Raw genomic sequence first — 18,207 nt, forward strand, 5'->3', positions numbered from 1 at the left:
TTGTTCAAAACCAAGCAAAAGCATTCCATTTCAACACATCAACATTTACAACACAAAAGAGTTTCAACTACAAATTTGTGCAAAAGATGTAAATAACATGGAAATGTAAGCTTTAATTGTTTGCAGGATTGGAAAAGCTTACAACACCTGGTATTCCCAGACAGTCTCCCATTCAAGTACTAACCAGGCCCAACCCTAGGTAGCTTCTGAGATCAGACGAGATCAGGCATTCTAAGGGTGGAATGGCCGCAAGCAGAAGCACCTTGCAAACTAGAGGATTCAAATTTCATAGCTAAGACCATATTTGTTCAAAACCAAGCAAAAGCATTCCATTTCAACACATCAACATTTACAACAGAAAAGAGTTTCAACTACAAATTTGTGCAAAAGATGTAAATAACATGGAAATGTAAGCTTTAATTGTTTGCAGGATTGGAAAAGCTTACAACACCTGGTATTCCCAGACAGTCTCCCATTCAAGTACTAAGCAGGCCCAACCCTAGGTAGTTTCTGAGATCAGACGAGATCAGGCATTCTAAGGGTGGAATGGCCGTAAGCAGAAGGACCTAGGAAACTAGAGGATTCAAATTTCATAGCTAAGACCATATTTGTTCAAAACCAAGCAAAAGCATTCCATTTCAACACATCAACATTTACAACACAAAAGAGTTTCAACTACAAATTTGTGCAAAAGATGTAAATAACATGGAAATGTAAGCTTTAATTGTTTGCAGGATTGGAAAAGCTTAAAACACCTGGTATTCCCAGACAGTCTCCCATTCAAGTACTAACCAGGCCCAACCCTAGGTAGCTTCTGAGATCAGACGAGATCAGGCATTCTAAGGGTGGAATGGCCGCAAGCAGAAGCACCTTGCAAACTAGAGGATTCAAATTTCATAGCTAAGACCATATTTGTTCAAAACCAAGCAAAAGCATTCCATTTCAACACATCAACATTTACAACACAAAAGAGTTTCAACTACAAATTTGTGCAAAAGATGTAAATAACATGGAAATGTAAGCTTTAATTGTTTGCAGGATTGGAAAAGCTTACAACACCTGGTATTCCCAGACAGTCTCCCATTCAAGTACTAACCAGGCCCAACCCTAGGTAGCTTCTGAGATCAGACGAGATCAGGCATTCTAAGGGTGGAATGGCCGCAAGCAGAAGCACCTTGCAAACTAGAGGATTCAAATTTCATAGCTAAGACCATATTTGTTCAAAACCAAGCAAAAGCATTCCATTTCAACACATCAACATTTACAACAGAAAAGAGTTTCAACTACAAATTTGTGCAAAAGTTGTAAATAACATGGAAATGTAAGCTTTAATTGTTTGCAGGATTGGAAAAGCTTACAACACCTGGTATTCCCAGACAGTCTCCCATTCAAGTACTAAGCAGGCCCAACCCTAGGTAGTTTCTGAGATCAGACGAGATCAGGCATTCTAAGGGTGGAATGGCCGTAAGCAGAAGGACCTAGGAAACTAGAGGATTCAAATTTCATAGCTAAGACCATATTTGTTCAAAACCAAGCAAAAGCATTCCATTTCAACACATCAACATTTACAACACAAAAGAGTTTCAACTACAAATTTGTGCAAAAGATGTAAATAACATGGAAATGTAAGCTTTAATTGTTTGCAGGATTGGAAAAGCTTACAACACCTGGTATTCCCAGACAGTCTCCCATTCAAGTACTAACCAGGCCCAACCCTATGTAGCTTCTGAGATCAGACGAGCTCAGGCATTCTAAGGGTGGAATGGCCGCAAGCAGAAGCACCTTGAAAACTAGAGGATTCAAATTTCATAGCTAAGACCATATTTGTTCAAAACCAAGCAAAAGCATTCCATTTCAACACATCAACATTTACAACACAAAGCATTCCATTTGAACACATCAACATTTACAACACAAAAGAGTTTCAACTACAAATTTGTGCAAAAGATGTAAATAACATGGAAATGTAAGCTTTAATTGTTTGCAGGATTGGAAAAGCTTACAACACCTGGTATTCCCAGACAGTCTCCCATTCAAGTACTAACCAGGCCCAACCCTAGGTAGCTTCTGAGATCAGACGAGATCAGGCATTCTAAGGGTGGAAAGCCGTAAGCAGAAGGACTTTGCAAACTAGAGGATTCAAATTTCATAGCTAAGACCATATTTGTTCAAAACCAAGCAAAAGCATTCCATTTCAACACAATAACATTTACAACACAAAAGAGTGTCAACTACAAATAAGTGCAAAAGATATAAATAACATGGAAGTGTAATCTTTAATTGTTTGCAGGATTGGAAAAGCTTACAACACCTGGTATTCCCAGACAGTCTCCCATTCAAGTACTAACCAGGCCCAACCCTAGGTAGCTTCTGAGATCAGACAAGATCAGGCATTCTAAGGGTGGAATGGCCGTAAACAGAAACTCTTAGCAAACTAGAGGATTCAAATTTCATAGCTAAGACCATATTTGTTCAAAACCAAGCAAAAGCATTCCATTTCAACACATCAACATTTACAACACAAATGAGTTTCAACTACAAATTTGTGCAAAAGATGTAAATAACATGGAAATGTAAGCTTTAATTGTTTGCAGGATTGGAAAAGCTTACAACACCTGGTATTCCCAGACAGTCTCCCATTCAAGTACTAACCAGGCCCAACCCTAGGTATCTTCTGAGATCAGATAAGATCAGGCATTCTGAGTGTGGAATGGCCGTAAGCAGAAGCACCTAGCAAACTAGAGGATTCAAATTTCATAGCTAAGACCATATTTGTTCAAAACCAAGCAAAAGCATTCCATTTCAACACATCAATATTTACAACACAAAAGAGTTTCAACCACAAATTTGTAAATAACATGGAAATGTAAGCTTTAATTGTTTGCAGGATTGGAAAAGCTTACAACACCTGGTATTCCCAGACAGTCTCCCATTCAAGTACTAACCAGGCCCAACCCTAGGTAGTTTCTGAGATCAGACAAGATCAGGGATTCTAAGGGTGGAATGGCCGTAAGCACAAGCACTTAGCAAACTAGAGGATTCAAATTTCATAGCTAAGACCATATTTGTTCAAAACCAAGCAAAAGCATTCCATTTCAACACATCAACATTTACAACACAAAGCATTCCATTTCAACACATCAACATTTACCACACAAAAGAGTGTCAACTACAAATAAGTGCAAAAGATATAAATAACATGGAAGTGTAAGCTTTAATTGTTTGCAGGATTGGAAAAGCTTACAACACCTGGTATTCCCAGACAGTCTCCCAATCAAGTACTAAACAGGCCCAATCCTAGGTAGCTTCTGAGATCAGACGAGATCAGGCATTCTACGGGTGGAATGGCCATAAGCAGAAGGACCTTGCAAACTAGAGGATTCAAATTTCATAGCTAAGACCATATTTGTTCAAAACCAAGCAAAAGCATTCCATTTCAACACATCAACATTTACAACAAAAAAGAGTTTCAACTACAAATTTGTGCAAAAGATGTAAATAACATGGAAATGTAAGCTTTAATTGTTTGCAGGATTGGAAAAGCTTACAACACCTGGTATTCCCAGACAGTCTCCCATTCAAGTACTAACCAGGCCCAACCCTAAGTAGCTTCTGAGATCAGACGAGATCAGGCATTCTAAGGGTGGAATGGCCGTAAGCAAAAACACCTTGCAAACTAGAGGATTCAAATTTCATAGCTAAGACCATATTTGTTCAAAACAAAGCAAAAGCATTCCATTTCAAGACATCAACATTTACAACACAAAAGAGTTTCAACTACAAATTTGTGCAAAAGATGTAAATAACATGGAAATGTAAGCTTTAATTGTTTGCAGGATTGGAAAAGCTTACAACACCTGGTATTCCCAGACAGTCTCCCATTCAAGTACTAACCAGGCCCAACCCTAAGTAGCTTCTGAGATCAGACGAGATCAGGCATTCTAAGGGTGGAATGGCCGTAAGCAAAAACACCTTGCAAACTAGAGGATTCAAATTTTATATTTAAGACCATATTTGTTCAAAACCAAGCAAAAGCATTCCATTTCAACACATCAACATTTACAACACAAAAGAGTTTCAACTACAAATTTGTGCAAAAGATGTAAATAACATGGAAATGTAAGCTTTAATTGTTTGCAGGATTGGAAAAGCTTACAACACCTGGTATTCCCAGACAGTCTCCCATTCAAGTACTAACCAGGCCCAACCCTAGACAGCTTCTGAGATCAGACGAGATCAGTCATTTTGAGTGTGGAATGGCCGTAAGCAGAAGCACCTAGCAAACTAGAGGATTCAAATTTCATAGCTAAGACGATATTTATTCAAAACCAAGCAAAAGCATTCCATTTCAACACATCAACATTTACAACACAAAAGAGTTTCAACTACAAATTTGTGCAAAAGATTTAAATAACATGGAAATGTAAGCTTTAATTGTTTGCAGGATTGGAAAAGCTTACAACACCTGGTATTCCCAGACAGTCTCCCATTCAAGTACTAACTGTGCCCAACCCTAGGTAGCTTCTGAGATCAGACGAGATCAGGCATTCTAAGGGTGGAATGGCCGTAAGCAGAAGCACCTTGCAAACTAGAGGATTCAAATTTCATAGCTAAGACCATATTGGTTCAAAAACAAGCAAAGGCATTCCATTTCAACACAACATTTACAACACAAAAGAGTTTCAACTACAAATTTGTGCAAAAGATCTAAATAACATGGAAATGTAAGCTTTAATTGTTTGCAGGATTGGAAAAGCTTACAACACCTGGTTTTCCCAGACAGTCTCCCATTCAAGTACTAACCAGGCCCAACCCTAGGTAGCTTCTGAGATCAGACGAGATCGGGCATTCTAAGGGTGGGATGGCCGTAAGCAGAAGCACCTTGCAAACTAGAGGATTCAAATTTCATAGCTAAGACCATATTTGTTCAAAACCAAGCAAAAGCATTCCATTTCAACACATCAACATTTACAACACAATAGAGTTTCAACTACAAATTTGTGCAAAAAATGTAAATAACATGGAAATGTAAGCTTTAATTGTTTGCAGGATTGGAAAAGCTTACAACACCTGGTATTCCCAGACAGTCTCCCAATCAAGTACTAACCAGGCCCAACCGTACGTAGCTTCTGAGATCAGACGAGATCAGGCATTCTAAGGGTGGAATGGCCGTAAGCAGAAGCACCTTGCAAACTAGAGGATTCAAATTTCATAGCTAAGACCATATTTGTTCAAAACCAAGCAAAAGCATTCCATTTCAACACATCAACATTTACAACACAAAAGAGTTTCAACTACAAATTTGTGCAAAAGATGTAAATAACATGGAAATGTAAGCTTTAATTGTTTGCAGGATTGGAAAAGCTTACAACACCTGGTATTCCCAGACAGTCTCCCATTCAAGGACTAATGAGGCCCAACCCTAGGCAGTTTCTGAGATCAGACGAGATCAGGCATTCTAAGGGTGGAATGGCCGTAAGCAGAAGCACCTTGCAAACTAGAGGATTCAAATTTCATAGCTAAGACCATATTTGTTCAAAACCAAGCAAAAGCATTCCATTTCAACACATCAACATTTACAACACAAAAGAGTTTCAACTACAAATTTGTGTAAAACATGTAAATAACATGGAAATGTAAGCTTTAATTGTTTGCAGGATTGGAAAAGCTTACAACACCTGGTATTCCCAGACAGTCTCCCATTCAACTACTAACCAGGCCCAACCCTAGGTAGCTTCTGAGATCAGACGAGATCAGGTATTCTAAGGGTGGAATGGCCGTAAGCAGAAAAACTTTGCAAACTAGAGGATTCAAATTTCATAGCTAAGACCATATTTGTTCAAAGCCAAGCAAAAGCATTCCATTTCAACACATCAACATTTACAACACAATTGAGTTTCAACTACAAATTTGTGCAAAAGATGTAAATAACATGGAAATGTAAGCTTTAATTGTTTGCAGGATTGGAAAAGCTTACAACACCTGGTATTCCCAGACAGTCTCCCATTCAAGGACTAAACAGGCCCAACCGTACGTAGCTTCTGAGATCAGACGAGATCAGGCATTCTAAGGGTGGAATGGCCGTAAGCAGAAGCACCTTGCAAACTAGAGGATTCAAATTTCATAGCTAAGACCATATTTGTTCAAAGCCAAGCAAAAGCATTCCATTTCAACACATCAACATTTACAACACAATAGAGTTTCAACTACAAATTTGTGCAAAACATGTAAATAACATGGAAATGTAAGCTTTAATTGTTTGCAGGATTAGAAAAGGTAACAACACCTGGTATTCCCAGACAGTCTCCCATTCAAGTACTAACCAGGCCCAACCGTACGTAGCTTCTGAGATCAGACGAGATCAGGCATTCTAAGGGTGGAATGGCCTTAAGCAGAAGCACCTTGCAAAATAGAGGATTCAAATTTTATAGTTAAAACCATATTTGTTCAAAAACAAGAAAAAGCATTCTATTTCAACACATCACCATTTACAACAAAAAGCATTCCATTTCAACACATCAACATTTACCACACAAAAGAGTGTCAACTACAAATTTGTGCAAAAGATGTAAATAACATGGAAATGTAAGCTTTAATTGTTTGCAGGATTGGAAAAGCTTACAACACCTGGTATTCCCAGACAGTCTCCCATTCAAGTACTAACCAGGCCCAACCCTAGATAGCTTCTGAGATCAGACGAGATCAGGCATCCTAAGGGTGGAATTGCCGTAAGCAGAAGCACCTTGCAAACTAGAGGATTCAAATTTCATAGCTAAGACCATATTTGTTCAAAACCAAGCAAAAGCATTCCATTTCAACACATCAACATTTACAACACAAAAGAGTTTCAACTACAAATTTGTGTAAAAGATATAAATAACATGGAAATGTAAGCTTTAATTGTTTGCAGGATTGGAAAAGCTTACAACACCTGGTATTCCCAGACAGTCTCCCATTCAAGTACTAACCAGGCCCAACCCTAGGTAGCTTCTGAGATCAGACGAGATCAGGCATTCTAAGGGTGGAATGGCCGTAAGCAGAAGGACCTTGCAAACTAGAGGATTCAAATTTCATAGCTAAGACCATATTTGTTCAAAACCAAGCAAAAGCATTCCATTTCAACACATCAACATTTACAACACAAAAGAGTTTCAACTACAAATTTGTGCAAAAGATGTAAATAACATGGAAATGTAAGCTTTAATTGATTGCAGGATTGGAAAAGCTTAAAACACCTGGTATTCCCAGACAGTCTCCCATTCAAATACTAACCAGGCCCAACCCTAGGTAGCTTCTGAGATCAGACGAGATCAGGCATTCTAAGGGTGGAATGGCCGTAAGCAGAAGCACCTAGCAAACTAGAGGATTCAAATTTTATAGCTAAGACCATATTTGTTCAAAACCAAGCAAAAGCATTCCATTTCAACACATCAACATTTACAACACAAAAGAGTTTCAACTACAAATTTGTGCAAAAGATGTAAATAACATGGAAATGTAAGCTTTAATTGTTTGCAGGATTGGAAAAGCTTACAACACCTGGTTTTCCCAGACAGTCTCCCATTCAAGTACTAACCAGGCCCAACCCTTGGTAGCTTCTGAGATCAGACGAGATCAGGCATTCTAAGGGTGGAATGGCCGTAAGCAGAAGCACCTTGCAAACTAGAGGATTCAAATTTCATAGCTAAGACCATATTTGTTCAAAACCAAGCAAAAGCATTCCATTTCAACACATCAACATTTACAACACAAAAGAGTTTCAACTACAAATTTGTGCAAAAGATGTAAATAACATGGAAATGTAAGCTTTAATTGTTTGCAGGATTGGAAAAGCTTACAACACCTGGTTTTCCCAGACAGGCTCCCATTCAAGTACTAACCGGGCCCAACCCTAGGTATCTTCTGAGATCAGACGAGATCAGGCATTCTGAGTGTGGAATGGCCGTAAGCAGAAGCACATAGCAAACTAGAGGATTCAAATTTCATAGCTAAGACCATATTTGTTCAAAACCAAGCAAAAGCATTCCATTTCAACACATCAACATTTACAACACAAAAGAGTTTCAACTACAAATTTGTGCAAAAGATGTAAATAACATGGAAATGTAAGCTTTAATTGTTTGCAGGATTGGAAAAGCTTACAACACCTGGTATTCCCAGACAGTCTCCCATTCAAGTACTAACCAGGCCCAACCCTAGGTAGTTTCTGAGATCAGACGAGATCAGGCATTCTAAGGGTGGAATGGCCGTAAGCAGAAGGAACTTGGAAACTAGAGGATTCAAATTTCATAGCTAAGACCATATTTGTTCAAAACCAAGCAAAAGCATTCCATTTCAACACATCAACATTTACAACACAAAAGAGTTTCAACTACAAATTTGTGCAAAAGATGTAAATAACATGGAAATGTAAGCTTTAATTGTTTGCAGGATTGGAAAAGCTTACAACACCTGGTATTCCCAGACAGTCTCCCATTCAAGTACTAACCAGGCCCAACCCTAGGTAGTTTCTGATATCAGACGAGATCAGGCATTCTAAGGGTGGAATGGCCGTAAGCAGAAGGAACTTGGAAACTAGAGGATTCAAATTTCATAGCTAAGACCATATTTGTTCAAAACCAAGCAAAAGCATTCCATTTCAACACATCAACATTTACAACACAAAAGAGTTTCAACTACAAATTTGTGCAAAAGATGTAAATAACATGGAAATGTAAGCTTTAATTGTTTGCAGGATTGGAAAAGCTTAAAACACCTGGTATTCCCAGACAGTCTCCCATTCAAATACTAACCAGGCCCAACCCTAGGTAGCTTCTGAGATCAGACGAGATCAGGCATTCTAAGGGTGGAATGGCCGTAAGCAGAAGCACCTAGCAAACTAGAGGATTCAAATTTTATAGCTAAGACCATATTTGTTCAAAACCAAGCAAAAGCATTCCATTTCAACACATCAACATTTACAACACAAAAGAGTTTCAACTACAAATTTGTGCAAAAGATGTAAATAACATGGAAATGTAAGCTTTAATTGTTTGCAGGATTGGAAAAGCTTACAACACCTGGTTTTCCCAGACAGTCTCCCATTCAAGTACTAACCAGGCCCAACCCTAGGTAGCTTCTGAGATCAGACGAGATCGGGCATTCTAAGGGTGGGATGGCCGTAAGCAGAAGCACCTTGCAAACTAGAGGATTCAAATTTCATAGCTAAGACCATATTTGTTCAAAACCAAGCAAAAGCATTCCATTTCAACACATCAACATTTACAACACAAAAGAGTTTCAACTACAAATTTGTGCAAAAGATGTAAATAACATGGAAATGTAAGCTTTAATTGTTTGCAGGATTGGAAAAGCTTACAACACCTGGTATTCCCAGACAGTCTCCCATTCAAGTACTAACCAGGCCCAACCCTAGGTAGTTTCTGAGATCAGACGAGATCAGGCATTCTAAGGGTGGAATGGCCGTAAGCAGAAGGACCTAGGAAACTAGAGGATTCAAATTTCATAGCTAAGACCATATTTGTTCAAAACCAAGCAAAAGCATTCCATTTCAACACATCAACATTTACAACACAAAAGAGTTTCAACTACAAATTTGTGCAAAAGATGTAAATAACATGGAAATGTAAGCTTTAATTGTTTGCAGGATTGGAAAAGCTTACAACACCTGGTTTTCCCAGACAGTCTCCCATTCAAGTACTAACCGTGCCCAACCCTAGGTAGCTTCTGAGATCAGACGAGATCAGGCATTCTAAGGGTGGAATGGCCGTAAGCAGAAGCACCTTGCAAACTAGAGGATTCAAATTTCATAGCTAAGACCATATTTGTTCAAAACCAAGCAAAAGCATTCCATTTCAACACATCAACATTTACAACACAAAGCATTCCATTTCAACACATCAACATTTACCACACAAAAGAGTGTCAACTACAAATAAGCGCAAAAGATATAAATAACATGGAAATGTAAGCTTTAATTGTTTGCAGGATTGGAAAAGCTTACAACACCTGGTATTCCCAGACAGTCTCCCATTCAAGTACTAACCAGGCCCAACCCTAGGTATCTTCTGAGATCAGACGAGATCAGGCATTCTGAGTGTGGAATGGCCGTAAGCAGAAGCACATAGCAAACGAGAGGATTCAAATTGCATAGCTAAGACCATATTTGTTCAAAACCAAGCAAAAGCATTCCATTTCAACACATCAATATTTACAACACAAAAGAATTTCAACTACAAATTTGTGCAAAAGATGTAAATAACATGTAAATGTAAGCTTTAATTGTTTGCAGGATTGGAAAAGCTTACAACACCTGGTATTCCCTGAGAGAAAATATGGTCTTTTCTAACATTACTTTCATGTGGTTTATCCTTCATCCCCCTTCTACCCCTCCTTAAACTCCTCTTCATCAACCTTTCTCCTCCCACAATTTCCAATGTATATAAGGCCCTCTCAAAATACCCCTAATCAGACTGGGTTGACCGTGACCGATCGAGTTGTACATCTCTGTGTGTACCAATAAACTCATCAACACTGAAGATCCAGTCTCCTGACTCCTGAATCTGTCTCCTGGACGCCGGATTTCTAACAATGTGGTGCCGTGACCCGGATGGCCTACTGAAACCTTCTTGGTGAGTAAACGCCATTTCGAATCGAAGAGAAATTCTGGTTTCCTAAGACAGAGGAGTCAGTAATTGTTAGCCTCTCTGAAAGAAGAGAAGTTTTGTTGTTTGTCACTGATAGAAACTTAGTGTTTTGTGGCTGTTATCCTCTCTGTTTGAGGGAAGTTTGGTTGTTTGTCACTGATAAAAACCTAGTGTTTTGTGGCTGTTATCCTCTCTGTTTTGGAGGGAAGTTTGGTTGTTTGTCACTGATAGAAACCTAGTGTTTTGTGGCTGTTATCCTCTCTGTTTTTTTGAGGGAAGTTTGGTTTTTTGTCACTGATAGAAACCTAGTGTTTTGTGGCTGTTATCCTCTCTATTTCTGAGGGAAGTTTGTTGTTTGTCACTGATAGAAACCTAGTGTTTTGTGGCTGTTATCCTCTCTATTTCTGAGGGAAGTTTGTTGTTTGTCACTGATAGAAACCTAGTGTTTTGTGGCTGTTATCCTCTCTAAAGGAGAGAAGTTTGTTTTGTTACTGTTAAACGTAACGTTTGTAACCAGAATCCTCTCTGAACAGAGAGAGGTTTGTTTGTTACTGATGAGTTGTGTTTTTGTTCTTCTGTAGTTAATAAGAAGAAAACTTGGTTTTGTTCTCCTGTTTCCTCACTATGTCCAGAAAAGGCCAACATACTCAGAATCTTGGTAAAGACTCATGGAAGCCTCTTAACTATAAAAGCAGCACCTTAGTTAAGGGAGGGACTGAAATGCCTCAGTGGACTGATTCTGATTTTGAAAAGGTAATCAATGGCATAGTGAAAAAACAGATTAATGAGCAAAAGATAACTCAGTACTTTTCATCCAAAGGTTTCTCTGCTGATAGAGAATGGACTTTTGCTGAGTGTAAGGTAGCTTTAGGTTATGGCCTTAAGCATGACTCAGTGAAGAAGTGTCTTTTTGTAATTAAGCAATATTGGAAATGCAAGTTAAAGTATATGGAAGATGAGTTAAAGGAAGCTCAGGGAAAGATCTTAGAACTAATTAGTGAATGCAGACGGCATAAAACAGCTACCATAAATGCCAAAAGAACATGTAAGACACTTCAGCAAAACCTGTCAGAAGTTGAACAGCAGCATGCTAGTTGTAAAACTAAATCAAGGTGCCAGTGTCCTTCTGTTGCCCCTCCAGCAGGTCAGCCATGTTACACAGAGGATGGAGATTCTCAAGTAACAGTAAGGCTGTATCCTGAATTATCTGTAAACGACAAAGGCAATGAGACTGTTCATTCTGATGGATCAGAATCTTCATCCTCTGACGAGGGTTCTGAACATGCTAGTGCAAGGCGAGTTCAGATGAGACCTGTAACCATTGTATCTTCTGAAGTACTTAATCACGCAAAATGCCGAGGTACTGAAACCAGTGTAGAAATTGGTCATGTTCCTTTAGATGCAGATACTTTGGACAAGTTGTCTAAGGAGTTTAAGCATCCAAGGAAAATGGGGCTTGATTTCATTGACCTCATGCATAAGAAAAGGAATCTCTACTCTTTGCACCCCAATGATGCTGTAGCTATAGCAAGCCAGGTACTTAACGTTGCAGACAGTAGACAGCTTGCTAAAAAGGTGTTAAATGCTATGGGTAACAATGGCCAGAACCTTGAAGGGGGATGGAAAGCATTCAATGATTGGATTAGCTGTCAATGCCATAAAACAACTGACTGGACACAGATAACCAAATGTAGACAAAGAAAGGGAGAGTCTGCAGCAGACTTCTGTGAGAGGTTTGAAAGAGTCTTTTTGTGTCACTCAGGTATTCATCAATACAATGGTGATAACATTGACAGTACAACTGATGGTCCCCATTTTGGACAGCTGGTTGAGTCACTACGGACAGATCTAAAACAAGCTCTGGTGACTGCTGTTCCAAATTGGCGGCAAACTAAGTGGAGTGACCTTAAGAATGAACTTGACCGATTGGACATTGATCTAGAACCATGCCATGTTCCAGCATCAATCCATGTCCTCACAGAGACTAGCTCTAACTCAGATGCAAGCAAGAGGTTCTCTAATAAGAAGAAACAGTGTCATTACTGTCATCAAATTGGTCACTTTTCTAGAGTATGTCGCAAAAAGCGGGCAGATAGCCACAATAAGGGTGCAAGGTTGAGAGACAACCTAGTGGGAAATTATTCTGGGGGGTTTTCACAGGGAAGCCCAGCAGGGATTTCACAAGAGCAATTGTCTTTGACGTTAAGGACCTTGCAGGGAGTCACAGAGCAGTTGTTTCTGATATTCAATGGAATACAGAGAGTCATAGGGACATCAACAGTTCCTCCTGCTGTGGTTTAAACTAAACAGTCCACAGAATTGAACTCACCATACTTACTGTATCATGTTAATGACACCCAAGTAGTGTGAATGAGAAAATGCATATCAAATGCATAAATGCACTTATTGATTCTTTTTTACTGTTTTTTTATGTAAGCAAGGGACATAAGGTCAGTCCTGAAGCAGTTCAGTTGTGGTGTGATGGTGTACACACTCTGGACAATTTGTTACCCAGGGTTCTAGAGGAATTGTGCCTTGTAGAGAAGCTGCAGTTATCGCAATGCCACTGCCAAGCACAGTGCACTAATTGCCAAGCTTTCTTAGGCCTTGTAAGTAATGCTACATTTAAAAAAAAAAAACACTATACGATCTGCTTAAAGATAACCCTGGGCAACATGGCCCTATTGTACATTTAGAGTGAACACTAGAGTGAACCACTGATCTGTGAAATAATAGATATGGCTAAATAATGGTGTGAAAAGGTCTCCAGATGATGTGACACTAGCATCACACTACCTGGTTACAGTAGTGTAGCAAAAATGTTTTCACACGTTTGAGGAATGCTAAGTTCATATAACTAACAAGATTAGTTAGCCAAAACTGTGCTACTTGCTGAAAGGTCAATGGATCTTGGTGAGGAAACAGTGACGAACAGTCCTTAGAACTTAGATGGGGTGGCCCATTTCAGGTTATGCTAATCACTGATTCAGCAGTGAAATGTAAAGGAAACAGTTATTCATGTTTCTTACTGTAAGGTTGTATCTGCTCATCAGAACGAAATAATAGGGTCAGTAAAGAGAAGAGGTGGGTAATGCACAGAGCCTCAGGGAAGAACTATGGTTTTTATGCCATAGGGGCCAACCCTTTGGTGAAGACTTTTAACACACTATGCATTACCATAGCAGCCTCCTCTGAGGGACAGATAGTGGGGATGAGCAGGTATACTAATGGTAAAAAATTCCCAACAACAATGAACAGTTTACTGCGCAATGTTACTTCTGTGTTACAGATCAGTTGGAGCCAGACAGTGCTCCTGTTCATTGAGAATGGCAAGAATAGTTTACACATTGCACCCAAGCTTCAGACTCGAAGAACCAACTGACCACTGGACTACTTGGATGATCTACCATCGGCTGATGTTCACAAACATAACTTGGACACACACTGTGACTGCTCACAGACACAGAAAAAAACTCTCTATGGTATTTTTCAGGAAGTTGCAGCCATGGACAACTTCAATGTGACATTCTTTAGCATAATAATATAGAAATAGGCACTGCCCTGTTTTTGTATAGTTATTGCCTTTTATTTTGTTTATTTTGTTTGTTTTTGTTTTCGACTTCTTATTGTACATATGTATTGTACTTAGTCTTAATATTGTTTTGTGATTCTCCATGAGGGAGAATCAAAGGGGGAATTGAGAGAAAATATGGTCTTTTCTAACATTACTTTCATGTGGTTTATCCTTCATCCCCCTTCTACCCCTCCTTAAACTCCTCTTCATCAACCTTTCTCCTCCCACAATTTCCAATGTATATAAGGCCCTCTCAAAATACCCCTAATCAGACTGGGTTGACCGTGACCGATCGAGTTGTACATCTCTGTGTGTACCAATAAACTCATCAACACTGAAGATCCAGTCTCCTGACTCCTGAACGCCGGATTTCTAACATCCCAGACAGTCTCCCATTCAAGTACTAACCAGGCCCAACCCTAGGTATCTTCTGAGATCAGACGAGATCAGGCATTCTGAGTGTGGAATGGCCGTAAGCAGAAGCACATAGCAAACTAGAGGATTCAAATTTCATAGCTAAGACCATATTTGTTCAAAACCAAGCAAAAGCATTCCATTTCAACACATCAATATTTACAACACAAAAGAGTTTCAACTACAAATTTGTGCAAAAGATGTAAATAACATGGAAATGTAAGCTTTAATTGTTTGCAGGATTGAAAAAGCTTACAACACCTGGTTTTCCCAGACAGTCTCCCATTCAAGTACTAACCGTGCCCAACCCTAGGTAGCTTCTGAGATCAGACGAGATCAGGCATTCTAAGGGTGGAATGGTCGTAAGCAGAAATACCTTGCAAACTAGAGGATTCAAATTTCATAGCTAAGACCATATTTGTTGAAAACCAAGCAAAAGCATTCCATTTCAACAAAATAACATTTACAACACAAAAGAGTTTCAACTACAAATTTGTGCAAAAGATGTAAATAACATGGAAATGTAAGCTTTAATTGTTTGCAGGATTGGAAAAGCTTACAACACCTGGTATTCCCAGACAGTCTCCCATTCAAGTACTAACCAGGCCCAACCCTAAGTAGCTTCTGAGATCAGACGAGATCAGGCATTCTAAGGGTGGAATGGCCTTAAGCAAAAGCACCTTGCAAACTAGAGGATTCAAATTTCATAGCTAAGACCATATTTGTTCAAAACCAAGCAAAAGCATTCCATTTCAACACATCAACATTTACAATACAAAAGAGTTTCAACTACAAATTTGTGCAAAAGATGTAAATAACATGGAAATGTAAGCTTTAATTGTTTGCAGGATTGGAAAAGCTTACAACACTTGGTATTCCCAGACAGTCTCCCATTCAAGTACTAACCAGGCCCAACCCTAGGTAGCTTCTGAGATCAGACGAGATCAGGCATTCTAAGGGTGGAATGGCCGCAAGCAGAAGCACCTTGAAAACTAGAGGATTCAAATTTCATAGCTAAGACCATATTTGTTCAAAACCAAGCAAAAGCATTCCATTTCAACACATCAACATTTACAACACAAAAGAGTTTCAACTACAAATTTGTGCAAAAGATGTAAATAACATGGAAATGTAAGCTTTAATTGTTTGCAGGATTGGAAAGGCTTACAACACCTGGTATTCCCAGACAGTCTCCCATTCAAGTACTAACCAGGCCCAACCCTAGGTAGTTTCTGAGATCAGACGAGATCAGGCATTCTAAGGGTGGAATGGCCGCAAGCAGAAGGACCTTGCAAACTAGAGGATTCAAATTTCATAGGTAAGACCATATTTGTTCAAAACCAAGCAAAAGCATTCCATTTCAACACATCAACATTTGCAACACAAAAGAGTTTCAACTACAAATTTGTGCAAAAGATGTAAATAACATGGAAATGTAAGCTTTAATTGTTTGCAGGATTGGAAAAGCTTACAACACCTGGTATTCCCAGACAGTCTCCCATTCAAGTACTAACCAGGTCCAAGCCTAGGTAGCTTCTGAGATCAGACAAGATCATGCATTCTAAGGGTGGAATGGCCATAAGCAGAAGCACCTTGCAAACTAGAGGATTCAAATTTCATAGCTAAGACCATATTTGTTCAAAACCAAGCAAAAGCATTCCATTTCAACACATCAACATTTACAACACAAAAGAGTTTCAACTACAAATTTGTGCAAAAGATGTAAATAACATGGAAATGTAAGCTTTAATTGTTTGCAGGATTGGAAAAGCTTACAACACCTGGTATTCCCAGACAGTCTCCCATTCAAGTACTAACCAGGCCCAACCCGAGGTAGTTTCTGAGATCAGACAAGATCAAGGATTCTAAGGGTGGAATGGACGTAAGCAGAAGCACCTTGCAAACTAGAGGATTCAAATTTCATAGCTAAGACCATATTTGTTCAAAACCAAGCAAAAGCATTCCATTTCAACACATCAACATTTACAACACAAAAGAGTTTCAACTACAAATTTGTGCAAAAGATGTAAATAACATGGAAATGTAAGCTTTAATTGTTTGCAGGATTGGAAAAGCTTACAACACTTGGTATTCCCAGACAGTCTCCCATTCAAGTACTAACCAGGCCCAACCCTAGGTAGCTTCTGAGATCAGACGAGATCAGGCATTCTAAGGGTGGAATGGCCGCAAGCAGAAGCACCTTGAAAACTAGAGGATTCAAATTTCATAGCTAAGACCATATTTGTTCAAAACCAAGCAAAAGCATTCCATTTCAACACATCAACATTTACAACACAAAAGAGTTTCAACTACAAATTTGTGCAAAAGATGTAAATAACATGGAAATGTAAGCTTTAATTGTTTGCAGGATTGGAAAAGCTTAAAACACCTGGTATTCCCAGACAGTCTCCCATTCAAATACTAACCAGGCCCAACCCTAGGTAGCTTCTGAGATCAGACGAGATCAGGCATTCTAAGGGTGGAATGGCCGCAAGCAGAAGCACCTTGCAAACTAGAGGATTCAAATTTCATAGCTAAGACCATATTTGTTCAAAACCAAGCAAAAGCATTCCATTTCAACACATCAACATTTACAACACAAAAGAGTTTCAACTACAAATTTGTGCAAAAGATGTAAATAACATGGAAATGTAAGCTTTAATTGTTTGCAGGATTGGAAAAGCTTACAACACCTGGTATTCCCAGACAGTCTCCCATTCAAGTACTAACCAGGCCCAACCCTAGGTAGCTTCTGAGATCAGACGAGATCAGGCATTCTAAGGGTGGAATGGCCGCAAGCAGAAGCACCTTGCAAACTAGAGGATTCAAATTTCATAGCTAAGACCATATTTGTTCAAAACCAAGCAAAAGCATTCCATTTCAACACATCAACATTTACAACAGAAAAGAGTTTCAACTACAAATTTGTGCAAAAGATGTAAATAACATGGAAATGTAAGCTTTAATTGTTTGCAGGATTGGAAAAGCTTACAACACCTGGTATTCCCAGACAGTCTCCCATTCAAGTACTAAGCAGGCCCAACCCTAGGTAGTTTCTGAGATCAGACGAGATCAGGCATTCTAAGGGTGGAATGGCCGTAAGCAGAAGGACCTAGGAAACTAGAGGATTCAAATTTCATAGCTAAGACCATATTTGTTCAAAACCAAGCAAAAGCATTCCATTTCAACACATCAACATTTACAACACAAAAGAGTTTCAACTACAAATTTGTGCAAAAGATGTAAATAACATGGAAATGTAAGCTTTAATTGTTTGCAGGATTGGAAAAGCTTAAAACACCTGGTATTCCCAGACAGTCTCCCATTCAAATACTAACCAGTCCCAACCCTAGGTAGCTTCTGAGATCAGACGAGATCAGGCATTCTAAGGGTGGAATGGCCGTAAGCAGAAGCACCTAGCAAACTAGAGGATTCAAATTTTATAGCTAAGACCATATTTGTTCAAAACCAAGCAAAAGCATTCCATTTCAACACATCAACATTTACAACACAAAAGAGTTTCAACTACAAATTTGTGCAAAAGATGTAAATAACATGGAAATGTAAGCTTTA

At 39.0% G+C, this 18,207-nt stretch overlaps 44 pseudogenes; all 44 read right to left on the reverse strand.

Moving 5' to 3' along the window:
- Window positions 1–135: 135 nt before the first annotated feature.
- LOC140570908 (5S ribosomal RNA) lies at window positions 136–254 on the reverse strand (annotated as a pseudogene).
- A 185-nt stretch (window positions 255–439) lies between these two features.
- Window positions 440–558, reverse strand: LOC140571893 (5S ribosomal RNA; annotated as a pseudogene).
- A 185-nt stretch (window positions 559–743) lies between these two features.
- Window positions 744–862, reverse strand: LOC140566401 (5S ribosomal RNA; annotated as a pseudogene).
- Window positions 863–1,047: 185 nt separating this feature from the next.
- Window positions 1,048–1,166, reverse strand: LOC140570909 (5S ribosomal RNA; annotated as a pseudogene).
- Window positions 1,167–1,351: 185 nt separating this feature from the next.
- On the reverse strand, window positions 1,352–1,470 carry LOC140571894 (5S ribosomal RNA; annotated as a pseudogene).
- A 185-nt stretch (window positions 1,471–1,655) lies between these two features.
- Window positions 1,656–1,774, reverse strand: LOC140572446 (5S ribosomal RNA; annotated as a pseudogene).
- Window positions 1,775–1,996: 222 nt separating this feature from the next.
- LOC140567062 (5S ribosomal RNA) lies at window positions 1,997–2,114 on the reverse strand (annotated as a pseudogene).
- Window positions 2,115–2,299: 185 nt separating this feature from the next.
- On the reverse strand, window positions 2,300–2,418 carry LOC140572982 (5S ribosomal RNA; annotated as a pseudogene).
- A 185-nt stretch (window positions 2,419–2,603) lies between these two features.
- LOC140566868 (5S ribosomal RNA) lies at window positions 2,604–2,722 on the reverse strand (annotated as a pseudogene).
- Window positions 2,723–2,896: 174 nt separating this feature from the next.
- On the reverse strand, window positions 2,897–3,015 carry LOC140572603 (5S ribosomal RNA; annotated as a pseudogene).
- A 222-nt stretch (window positions 3,016–3,237) lies between these two features.
- On the reverse strand, window positions 3,238–3,356 carry LOC140567962 (5S ribosomal RNA; annotated as a pseudogene).
- Window positions 3,357–3,541: 185 nt separating this feature from the next.
- LOC140567260 (5S ribosomal RNA) lies at window positions 3,542–3,660 on the reverse strand (annotated as a pseudogene).
- Window positions 3,661–3,845: 185 nt separating this feature from the next.
- Window positions 3,846–3,964, reverse strand: LOC140567271 (5S ribosomal RNA; annotated as a pseudogene).
- Window positions 3,965–4,149: 185 nt separating this feature from the next.
- On the reverse strand, window positions 4,150–4,268 carry LOC140567677 (5S ribosomal RNA; annotated as a pseudogene).
- Window positions 4,269–4,453: 185 nt separating this feature from the next.
- Window positions 4,454–4,572, reverse strand: LOC140567079 (5S ribosomal RNA; annotated as a pseudogene).
- A 182-nt stretch (window positions 4,573–4,754) lies between these two features.
- Window positions 4,755–4,873, reverse strand: LOC140572615 (5S ribosomal RNA; annotated as a pseudogene).
- Window positions 4,874–5,058: 185 nt separating this feature from the next.
- On the reverse strand, window positions 5,059–5,177 carry LOC140571130 (5S ribosomal RNA; annotated as a pseudogene).
- Window positions 5,178–5,362: 185 nt separating this feature from the next.
- On the reverse strand, window positions 5,363–5,481 carry LOC140568353 (5S ribosomal RNA; annotated as a pseudogene).
- A 185-nt stretch (window positions 5,482–5,666) lies between these two features.
- On the reverse strand, window positions 5,667–5,785 carry LOC140570414 (5S ribosomal RNA; annotated as a pseudogene).
- A 185-nt stretch (window positions 5,786–5,970) lies between these two features.
- On the reverse strand, window positions 5,971–6,089 carry LOC140566439 (5S ribosomal RNA; annotated as a pseudogene).
- A 185-nt stretch (window positions 6,090–6,274) lies between these two features.
- On the reverse strand, window positions 6,275–6,393 carry LOC140567921 (5S ribosomal RNA; annotated as a pseudogene).
- A 222-nt stretch (window positions 6,394–6,615) lies between these two features.
- On the reverse strand, window positions 6,616–6,734 carry LOC140572405 (5S ribosomal RNA; annotated as a pseudogene).
- A 185-nt stretch (window positions 6,735–6,919) lies between these two features.
- Window positions 6,920–7,038, reverse strand: LOC140568587 (5S ribosomal RNA; annotated as a pseudogene).
- Window positions 7,039–7,223: 185 nt separating this feature from the next.
- Window positions 7,224–7,342, reverse strand: LOC140566886 (5S ribosomal RNA; annotated as a pseudogene).
- A 185-nt stretch (window positions 7,343–7,527) lies between these two features.
- Window positions 7,528–7,646, reverse strand: LOC140571863 (5S ribosomal RNA; annotated as a pseudogene).
- Window positions 7,647–7,831: 185 nt separating this feature from the next.
- On the reverse strand, window positions 7,832–7,950 carry LOC140567204 (5S ribosomal RNA; annotated as a pseudogene).
- Window positions 7,951–8,135: 185 nt separating this feature from the next.
- LOC140566645 (5S ribosomal RNA) lies at window positions 8,136–8,254 on the reverse strand (annotated as a pseudogene).
- A 185-nt stretch (window positions 8,255–8,439) lies between these two features.
- Window positions 8,440–8,558, reverse strand: LOC140572119 (5S ribosomal RNA; annotated as a pseudogene).
- Window positions 8,559–8,743: 185 nt separating this feature from the next.
- Window positions 8,744–8,862, reverse strand: LOC140566887 (5S ribosomal RNA; annotated as a pseudogene).
- Window positions 8,863–9,047: 185 nt separating this feature from the next.
- On the reverse strand, window positions 9,048–9,166 carry LOC140572616 (5S ribosomal RNA; annotated as a pseudogene).
- A 185-nt stretch (window positions 9,167–9,351) lies between these two features.
- Window positions 9,352–9,470, reverse strand: LOC140566657 (5S ribosomal RNA; annotated as a pseudogene).
- A 185-nt stretch (window positions 9,471–9,655) lies between these two features.
- LOC140573210 (5S ribosomal RNA) lies at window positions 9,656–9,774 on the reverse strand (annotated as a pseudogene).
- Window positions 9,775–9,996: 222 nt separating this feature from the next.
- LOC140573208 (5S ribosomal RNA) lies at window positions 9,997–10,115 on the reverse strand (annotated as a pseudogene).
- A 4,768-nt stretch (window positions 10,116–14,883) lies between these two features.
- Window positions 14,884–15,002, reverse strand: LOC140572270 (5S ribosomal RNA; annotated as a pseudogene).
- A 185-nt stretch (window positions 15,003–15,187) lies between these two features.
- On the reverse strand, window positions 15,188–15,306 carry LOC140572737 (5S ribosomal RNA; annotated as a pseudogene).
- A 185-nt stretch (window positions 15,307–15,491) lies between these two features.
- Window positions 15,492–15,610, reverse strand: LOC140573377 (5S ribosomal RNA; annotated as a pseudogene).
- A 185-nt stretch (window positions 15,611–15,795) lies between these two features.
- Window positions 15,796–15,914, reverse strand: LOC140570247 (5S ribosomal RNA; annotated as a pseudogene).
- A 185-nt stretch (window positions 15,915–16,099) lies between these two features.
- On the reverse strand, window positions 16,100–16,218 carry LOC140568360 (5S ribosomal RNA; annotated as a pseudogene).
- A 185-nt stretch (window positions 16,219–16,403) lies between these two features.
- LOC140567691 (5S ribosomal RNA) lies at window positions 16,404–16,522 on the reverse strand (annotated as a pseudogene).
- A 185-nt stretch (window positions 16,523–16,707) lies between these two features.
- LOC140573378 (5S ribosomal RNA) lies at window positions 16,708–16,826 on the reverse strand (annotated as a pseudogene).
- Window positions 16,827–17,011: 185 nt separating this feature from the next.
- Window positions 17,012–17,130, reverse strand: LOC140567422 (5S ribosomal RNA; annotated as a pseudogene).
- A 185-nt stretch (window positions 17,131–17,315) lies between these two features.
- Window positions 17,316–17,434, reverse strand: LOC140570910 (5S ribosomal RNA; annotated as a pseudogene).
- Window positions 17,435–17,619: 185 nt separating this feature from the next.
- Window positions 17,620–17,738, reverse strand: LOC140571895 (5S ribosomal RNA; annotated as a pseudogene).
- A 185-nt stretch (window positions 17,739–17,923) lies between these two features.
- LOC140568176 (5S ribosomal RNA) lies at window positions 17,924–18,042 on the reverse strand (annotated as a pseudogene).
- Between the last annotated feature and the right edge of the window lie 165 nt (window positions 18,043–18,207).

Source organism: Salminus brasiliensis, chromosome 11 (genome assembly GCF_030463535.1).
Source record: "Salminus brasiliensis chromosome 11, fSalBra1.hap2, whole genome shotgun sequence".
Taxonomy (NCBI): domain Eukaryota; kingdom Metazoa; phylum Chordata; class Actinopteri; order Characiformes; family Bryconidae; genus Salminus; species Salminus brasiliensis.